General features: G+C 50.4%; 1 protein-coding gene across 2 annotated transcripts in view; it reads left to right on the top strand.

Annotated features, from left to right (window-relative positions):
* Positions 1–7,184: 7,184 nt before the first annotated feature.
* The window catches only part of STMN1 (stathmin 1), a 5,757-nt gene continuing 3,983 nt past the window's right edge, over positions 7,185–8,958 (top strand). The window contains exon 1 of one of the 2 annotated variants that reach the window (XM_015649424.1): positions 7,185–7,246. The gene's annotated coding sequence lies outside the window, so the exon portion shown is untranslated. Of the gene's footprint in view, positions 7,247–8,902 lie in introns of those variants that run through there. The other variant, XM_015649425.3, reaches the window with a different exon arrangement.

The following is an 8,958-nucleotide window of genomic DNA, read 5'->3' as shown; positions in this document are numbered from 1 at the left end:
CTTCCTCCTGCTGCTCTTCATCCTTCTTCCTCCTGGTGTTCTTCATCCTTCCTCCTGCTGCTGCTCTTCATCCTTCTTCCTCCTGGTGCTCTTCATCCTTCTTCCTGCTGCTCTTCATCCTTCTTCCTCCTGGTGCTCTTCATCCTTCTTCCTCCTGCTGCTCTTCATCCTTCTTCCTGCTGCTCTTCATCCTTCTTCTTCCTGGTGTTCTTCATCCTTCTTCTTCCTGCTGTTCTTCATCCTTCTTCTTCCTGGTGCTCTTCATCCTTCCTCCTGCTGCTCTTCACCCTTTTCCTCCTGGTGTTCTTCACCCTTCTTCCTCCTGGTTTCTATCCCGAGCAGGGTCTGGGATGTCCCTGGGGTCAGCCAGGGTCACCTGTCCCAGCTGTGTCCCCTCCCAGCCTGGTCCCTGGGGGTGACAGGGGAGCAGGAAAGGCCTTGGCGCTGTTCAAAGGCTGCTCTGACACAACAAAACATCTTTGTGTTTGAAGCCTGCTTCAGCACAAACCCAAACACAGCCCCAGCAGGGAAATTAACCCTGGCCCAGCCCAAATGCAGCACATCCCCACATCCCCAATGGCTGGGATCGCTCTGCTGGGCAAGGATGGGGCAAGGAAAGGGCTGGGAGAGCTCTGGTGCCTCCCAGGCAGGGACTGAGATCATTCCCAGCCATGGATCTGGGCTCTCTGGGCTGTCCTGAGCTGCCTGTGCCACACTGGGAGGCTTTGTGACAAAAGGCAGGAGTTCCAGGATAGCCCAGGACGTGATCTGCCTCCAGCTCTGGGCTGCTGACAGAGGCTGGGCTTTGGATGTGACCCTAAATCCAGAGGGATTTTATTTCTCAGGGATGTGGGAAGGAAACACCAGCCCCGTCACTTTGGGGGGCTGGCACCTGTGGGATGGCAGTTCCCTTCCAGCCAAGCATCCCAATGTGTCCCCCCTGCTCCCACATTCAAACCAGTGGCTTTAAAAATTAAAAAAAAAACCCAACCCCAAACAAAACAAACGGCTCTGCCCATTGATATTCCCCTCACAGCTGTGCTTGCAGCATGGCTGGGCTATGAATGGACAAATTCCTTTTCCCCACGGCTTCTCTCCCACCAAAACTTCCCACTCCTGGATCTGAAATCCCAAAGTCAGCACAGCTCCAGCTCCCTTCTCCCTTCTCCCTTCTCCCTTCTCCCTTCTCCCTTCTCCTTTCTCCCTTCTCCCTTCTCCCTTCTCCCTTCTCCCTTCTCCCTTCTCCTTTCTCCCTTCTCCCTTCTCCTTTCTCCCTTCTCCCTTCTCCCTTCTCCCTTCTCCCTTCTCCTTTCTCCCTTCTCCCTTCTCCTTTCTCCCCTCCCTCCTGGGAGCCCCTTCCAGCATCACATCCCTGCAGCAAATTCCCAGCTCCATCCTTTGCTGCCATTTACACAAAACCTCATTTGCTCAGTCGGAGCTTCCCTGTCGATTTAATTCATGCAAATCCAGCCACGTGTTAAAAACCTCCTTGTGATTAGCGTAAGGCTCTCGTGGCTTTTGGTGTTTGTTGGGTTTTTTTGCCCCTTTTTCCTCGTGTTTTTAAGGAAAATAATGAGGTCTGGATTCACAACAGCCCAGTGGGAGCTCTGGGGGTTCAGTGCCCAGCCCCAAAACCCAGCCCTGCCCCAACCCCAGGCAGCAGAATTCCCTAAATCCCTCTGAATTCTGAGGATTCACTGGCTCTCATGTCGGTTTTCTTCCCACTGGAAAAAAAATCACAGCTTTGCTCTGGGTGAGATCCCAAAGGAAAATCAAGTTTCTTGTTCTCTGAAGTGAATTTTTATCATCTCATCCTCGAGCTGAGGAGCCTGGATGATCACGAGGGATTCAGCTCCACGTTTAAATCTTCCCAAGTTCCTCCCACGCTGGGCCCTGGGGCAGGACAGAGCCTCCCTGCCCTCCAAAATTCACCACCAAGGGCCAGGAGGGCTCCTGCTCCCTCAGCCAGCAGCACCCAAGGGATTTTTGAGGCACAATTGTTATTTTTCCAGTTTTTTTCTCTGTGGCAGAAGCCCCATTTTAGGCTGGAGCCGTCTCTTGCTACCCCAGGGGTGATTCCTGAATAAACAGAGGGGGGAAAAAAGGGAAACTGAGGGAGAGAAGAGACTGTGTGAGGTCTCTGTGCTCAGAAAAAGCCACGGGGACAGATTGAAATGATTGAAATGATGCATTTTGGGCTGCATCCAGCTCTCCCCCATGTGAGGAAGGACAGGCTGAGCTCAGGCTGTGGATGCCTCCTGCTTTTCCCCCAGTGTGATGGGGAGGAAATTGGGGAGCTGGGTGAGCAGGAGATGCCAACTCCTCCTTTTTTTAACCCTTTCTCTCACATTTTCACCCCAGAACGTGGTGCTGAGACTGTCAACAGCTCTCCCTGGGTGACCCCAGAGCCCCCAGACCCCTCCAGGCTGTCTCTTGTTTTGGGGTTGTTTTGGGAGGGTTATTTATTTTTAATTTAATTAAAACAAAGCCCTTGTGTTGCCCATCACATGGGAGCGCCTCTCAGGGTGTTGATTTTGGCGTAGAGCAGCAGATTGCTGGTTTGTTGTATAAAAGATGGATGTTTTTCCACCAGAAAAAGTCTGGCTTTGTCTGTTTTCTCCCAGCCACAGAGGATGTGGCAGGTTCTTTTGTCTTTTAATTTATATATTGATCTATCACGGGCTCAGATTAGTAGGGGGGGGAAAAAAAAGGATCAAAAAGCACAGGGCAAATGTTAAGTGCAGGTTTTGTTTCTGTGCTGGTACTGCTGAGATTCCAGGGGAAGGGAACAGGAATTAACCCATTTGGATGCAGAATTGTCAGTGGAGACAGGAGGGGAGCTGCTCCTTGTCCTGAGAGGATGTAAAATGTGGAAACACAGACCTTGACAAGTCCAAAAAATCCATAAAACCCCACCCCAGATTGATTTCCTTGGCTCACAAATCCTGTGGGAAGAGGCTCCCCGGTGTCTGATGGATCCCACCCATAAACACCTACAGATATTCCATGGAAAAATCAGCTGTGGCTGTTGTTCTGCATTCCCTGGACCTCAGAACACTCCCAAATTCTGCATTTTGGCCAGAACTTCAGCCTCGTGCTGTGAGTCTGCAGGACCCAGGCACACGAGAGCTTCAAATCCACCTGTTCCTCAGGAGGGAGAGCTGAAGAAAATAAAAATAGAAGAAGAAAAATCGAGAAAAATCGAGATAAATCGAGAAAAATCGAGAAAAATAAAACACCATTCCCAGTTGGCTGGGCACTGATTTTGCCAGGGAAACTGCTCTGATTTCAAGAGCTCTGAACTGAGAATTATTCTCACATTTTCTCTTTGTGGGAACAGGCTCGGTGTGGGGGCTGTCACCAGCCCATTCATTTTGTTTATTTGATATTGGGGAAGTCATATTCCTTTAAGAGGATTTCCATCCCTCAACTCCTCCCCTCGTGACACTTCCAAGCCACATTTTGTCTTGAAAGGGTGGGAGTATTTTTAACCATATCACGCCAGGGAAGTATTAATAGCACAATGGGCTTGCTGAGCTGAATCCATATTTTAAATTCAAGCAACTAATTAAGAGCTGGGGGATAATTAGTGCTATACCCAGCTTTTCTTCAGCTTCCCCCCCCCTCTCACCCCCAGTTTCAAAGACTCACTACAAATGTCTGTGCTGGAATGTTCTTTGGCTCTTGAATATTTTATAGCACCTCCATGCATTTGCTATTCCATGTGCCCGTCAGAATCCCACCGTCTCCTTTGCTGCATCCCAGCTGCCTCTGACACTCTGGGAAAAATGGAATTAGTGCATGGAAAAACCCTGAACCCCTGAGCTCCAGCTCGGAGCAGCAGGGATATTTTTGCACCCTGGGCAGGGAGATGTTTATAGCAGGGTGCTCCATATGGAAATGCAAATTTGCCGGAGAAGCTGGGATGCTGCGGGAAAAAACGGGGTCGGGTGGGAGCGAGGAGATCTCCGGGGTGGCTCCCAAAATGAGTTTTGCTCCTCAGGAGGAGCTGTGGTGGTTTGGGGAAGGAGAGGTCACAGCATCCTGACACCTGCAGGGATGGGAATGTCCTGCGGGATCTGCGGATGGAGACAGGAGCCCGGCCGTGGGAGCGCTGCTGCTGCCAATCCTCTGCTCTCTAATAATAGTTGGGCTTGTGATGGAGCCTTTCCCTCGCCCCTGCCTCTCCCCAGCCATCTGTTCCCAAGAAACTTGTGGAATTCGTGCTGCCCGGCTCGGGGCTGCATCTCCCCGGGAGCTGCGGGCTGGGGGAGAGAGGCTGGAAATTCTCATTTTCCCAGGGATGAAAGGATGGAAAACATCCTCAGACAGGCTGGGAAGGGAATTCTGCCCTGCCAGAACCACCTGGCTCAAGGACAGATCTGCTCAGGGCACAGAGCAGGTGGGGATGGAGCTGCTCTGACCCTTCCTGAGAGTTTGGGGAATTTTTTAGGAGGGGAGTTCCTGCAGCTTCTGTCTTTATTTCATTAATATTTCACATTCTCCTTGTGCTCCAGGGCCTGGTCACCCCCATCCCTGCAGGATTTGGGTATCAGGCAGTGGCTGATAGGGGTGAACGTGACATTTCAGGGCTCTGTTGCCCCAATATTAAAGCAATTAATTGATATTTCCATCCCTGTCGCTGCAGGCACAATCACCATCTGTGCTCAGCGCTTTTCTTCATCTCATTTAAGGGAGGAATTAACAGATTCCCAGTGAATTTCTCAAAAAAAAAACCCCAAAAACCAACCTGTCTGATCCACAAAAATTCAATTATTTCCAACAGCGCATTGGGAGGTGCAAATTTATTCAGAAGGGAACATTTTCTTAATGGTGTTTTTCAGCATAAATATAGTACCAGCCTAAACACCTCCAGTAAACAAATATCAATTACCTTAAACATCTCCTGCCTGTGGAAAAGCTTTCATTGTGAGGGAGACACTCCCTAAAAATCTTAGTTTGTTCTTCAGTTCCTTGGGCTCCTCTGCTGCATTTGGATTAAAATGAATTTTTATCTGAAGATCAAGAATTTTTAAGGGGAAAAAACCCAAACCCTGGGATCATTGAGTGGATTGAAAGAGATCCTGTAGTCCTTTTCCACCTCTGAGTTCCTTTTGAAATACCCCTTCCCCCAGCAGGTTATTAAATCTCTCAAACTGATCCACCCAGCTCAGATAATATATTGGATTTCTAGTTTTAAAATAAACTTTGCTAATTCGGGGCTGTTGCCAGCCCTATCCAACCTTTAGTATCACTAAGCAAGGTGCTCTAAAACATTCTCTGATTAATAAATAAGCTGTCAGTCCCTCCACCACCACCACCAGCGCTTAAGGCTGGCAATTTAATACTCAAAAACCACATTTTCTTATTGGAGATTAAATATTTTTGCAAGTTGAAAGAGCTGCCGTGGGCTGAGTTGTCACCTAATTATGTCAGTCTCTTTGTGGGGTGTTTTGATAAGCACATCAGAGCACAGGCTTTAATCTTTGGGCTAAATCTGATCACGTCACGTCCCAAATTCACACCCACCAGGAGCCCTCTGCTGAGACCTGGATTTTTTGTGTTTTACAGGGCTGGGATGGAGCTGAGGTTTGGTTTTTTTAGGTTTTTGGTGGGGTTGGAGCACTGAGGGGTTGCCAGTGGCGTGAGAGACACGGTTTGAAGTGGTCATATTCCAAATTTACAGAGCCTTTGTCCTTTCTGCTCTGGGAGTATCTTCTGCAGGTCCTGCTGTGATCCTTTATTTTCCTCAAAAGGCAGAAATTCATCTGGCAGAAATTCATTCTGATGTTAAATTTGGGCTTGGAACGGTGTTTTTATTCTCCAGCCTGTTTTGGGGCTAAATGTGACATGTTGGAGGATGCTTCTCCCACTGCTGCCTGCTCTCTTAGTGGTAAAACTGGAATTAAAGCATTAAAAAAACCCTTTTGTTGGTGATAAGGAATCCAGTAGATAAAAACTACCACAGCCACATGCTGAGGAGGGAAGAGTCTGTTTGGAACCGCAGTAAATGTGTCAATAAACACAAATCAAATGCAAATTAAATAAAAGCTTTTCATACACTCCATTCTCCTCGAGATCAGACAAAAACTAAACGCCACATAAACAAATGGGGTTGATGAAATGATCCAAAAATAAAACCACTCTTGCAACAAGGCCAAAAAAAATGAGATTGCCTCCGTGTCTTTCCACCTGCTGGGAGCTCTTGTTTCCCTCAGTGCTCAAAGATTTTGGTTCAGATCAAAACCAGCAGTGGTAGGGGCTGGAAAAGGGTTGGGAAAAAGCCTCATCCTAAAAGGTAGGGCATGGAAAATGCCAGAGCTGAGAGCAGATCCCAAATCCTCTTCCCAGCTCTCTCAATAAGTTTTCTCTTATATAAGAGAGTTCTTACCCCAAGGAAATATTTTTGGCTTTTAAGCCAATCTGCAAAGGAAGGTAAGCTACAATCAGGTCTTTTTATTTTTTATTTTTTATTTTTTATTTTTTATTTTTTATTTTTTATTTTTTATTTTTTATTTCTTATTTTTTATTTTTTATTTTTTATTTTTTATTTTTTATTTTTTTCTTTTTTTCCCCCCCTTTCCCCAGAAAATCAGCTGGCTCTCAGCTTTCTCTCAGCCTGCATCCCTCCTTCAAAGGAAATTTCCTCCTCCCCTCCCAGGGGTGAGCACTGACTCCAGGCCCTCTCACAGGTACCAAACCAAAAGCCCAGGAATCCTCATTTCCACTGGGAAATCCAGGGATCATCCCAGGATAAGCTCATTGATTTGACTCAAAAGCATTAATATTAAAGCCTCCAACACAGTGTTGGGCTGCAGGGGCGATAATTAATAAATGATAAAGCGAAACACAGGCTGGTGGCAGCGGCTCTTGGCTGCTTTGTCTCCCACAACGTTCCATCAAGATGTTTCCTCGGAAAACACGCGTGTTGTGGGTGACATGGATGTGTTTTCCCTGGGATGGAGCTGCCAGGAACGATCCCCAAGAGCCAAGCTGCCACCTCACTTTTCAAATTTTGAACCTGGGATCCCCTGAATTCCACAAAAAGGTTCCACCAGGCAGCTGGAAAATGGCTCTTCCCATGCCCACTCCGGCAGAAGCCTCTCCCAATTCTCGCAGCTCGGCGGCTGGATGTGGTTTCCATGGAAATAGACGTCAGATCAGCAAAAAAACAGGGCCAGTGTTTAAAATAATCTCTGTTTTGAAAGCTCCCTGCCTTTCTGTCACAATATTAACCTTCCACAAGGTAGGATTCCTCTCTTTTTGGTGCAAAATCCTTGGGTTTGTGAGGGTGCACGGAAAGGGGGGTGAGGGGGTCCCAGAAAATTCCCTTTTTTTGGGATTGAGGGCGTGGAGGCTGCTGGGCTGGGTTTGCAGCAGAGGGTTCTGTTGTGTGTCCATCTCCCTTTTGTGTGGATTGACTCTTGGTGTGGCTGGAGCGTGGGAATTCCATGGGAATGTTCCAAGGGAACATGTGGACATGGAGTGAATTGGTTTGAAGCACGTTTGGGAGCGAGACACTTCCCTGGGGTGGGGAGAGGAACGCTCCCAGGGCAGATCCATATGGAACCACCGTGCTCATCCCATGGAATTTGTACAAATGAGGTTTTTTTCTGCATGTGCACAGGTTCACACTGTGGGGCCACAGACCTTCTGTGGGGCTGTGACCCCGAGATCACCAAAGGGACTCTGTGGTCGTCTTGATGATGACCAAGAGCCCTGAAGTTATCGTGGCCCTGAGGTGGCCATGCCCTTCTGTAGGTGACCGTGTCTCTGAGGTGACCAAGGTCTGAAGGCAAGTGGCCGTGGCTCTGAGGTAGCCATAGCATGAAGATCTGTGGCCGTGCCTCTGAGGTGACCGTGGATCTGAAGTGACCACGGCCATGAGGTGACCAAGGCCATGAGGTGACCATGGCTGTGGGTGACCATGGTTGTGTGGTGACCATGACCATGAGATGACCATGGCCATGAGGTGACCATGGTTGTGTGGTGACCATGGCTCTGGGTGACCATGACCATGAAGTGACCATGGTCATGAGGTGACCATGACCATGAGGTGACCACAACTATGAGGTGACCATGGCCATGAGGTGACCACGACCATGAGGTGACCGTGGCTCTGGGTGACTGTGGCCATGAGGTGACCATGGCTCTGGGTGTCCATGACCATGAGGTGACCATGACCATGAGGTGACCATGGCTCTGGGTGACCATGACCATGAGGTGACCATGGCTCTGGGTGACCGTAGCCATGAGGTGACCATGGTTCTGGGTGACAGTGGCCATGAGGTGACCATGGCTCTGGGTGACAGTGGCCATGAGGTGACCATGGCTCTGGGTGACGGTGGCCATGAGGTGACCATGGCTCTGGGTGACAGTGGCCATGAGGTGACCATGGCTCTGGGTGACCGTAGCCATGAGGTGACCATGGCTCTGGGTGACCGTGGCCATGAGGTGACTGTGGCTCTGGGTGACAGTGGCCATGAAGTGGCCTCAGCTCACCCCAATTCCCCCTGTCGGGCCAGACACCCCTGAGTGCAGCACCGGCCCTGATGCCCCTGTGCTCCCCATGACAGGCGTGAGACACAAAGGGAATCCCAGCTGCTCAGGGGCAGGAGCGGGATCCCAGGGCGGGGCTCTGGGGGTCCCTGGGGACCGGGGGACATCGCGGTTCGGCTCCGCACCCTCGGCCCAGCCCGGGCCAGGCGCGGGGGCCGCCGCCCCCCGCCGGGGGCGAACTCCAACTCCCGGCGTGCCCCGCGCGGCCGGGCCGGGGGTGGCGGTTGGGGGGAGCGTTAGTGAGGGGTTGGGCGCGAGCCCCCCCTGCCCCCCCGGCGGGCGGCACGTGCCGGCGGGCTCGGCCAATCGGGGCGGGGCGGGGCGGGTCACGTGCCTTTGTTTGGCGCTTTTGTGCGCGGCGGGGCGGGCGCGAGCGGAGTGTGGCCGGAGCGGCGGCGC

This window comes from Parus major, chromosome 23 (assembly GCF_001522545.3).
Source record: "Parus major isolate Abel chromosome 23, Parus_major1.1, whole genome shotgun sequence".
NCBI classification, from domain to species: domain Eukaryota; kingdom Metazoa; phylum Chordata; class Aves; order Passeriformes; family Paridae; genus Parus; species Parus major.
This window is presented reverse-complemented; position numbering and strand designations above follow the sequence as displayed.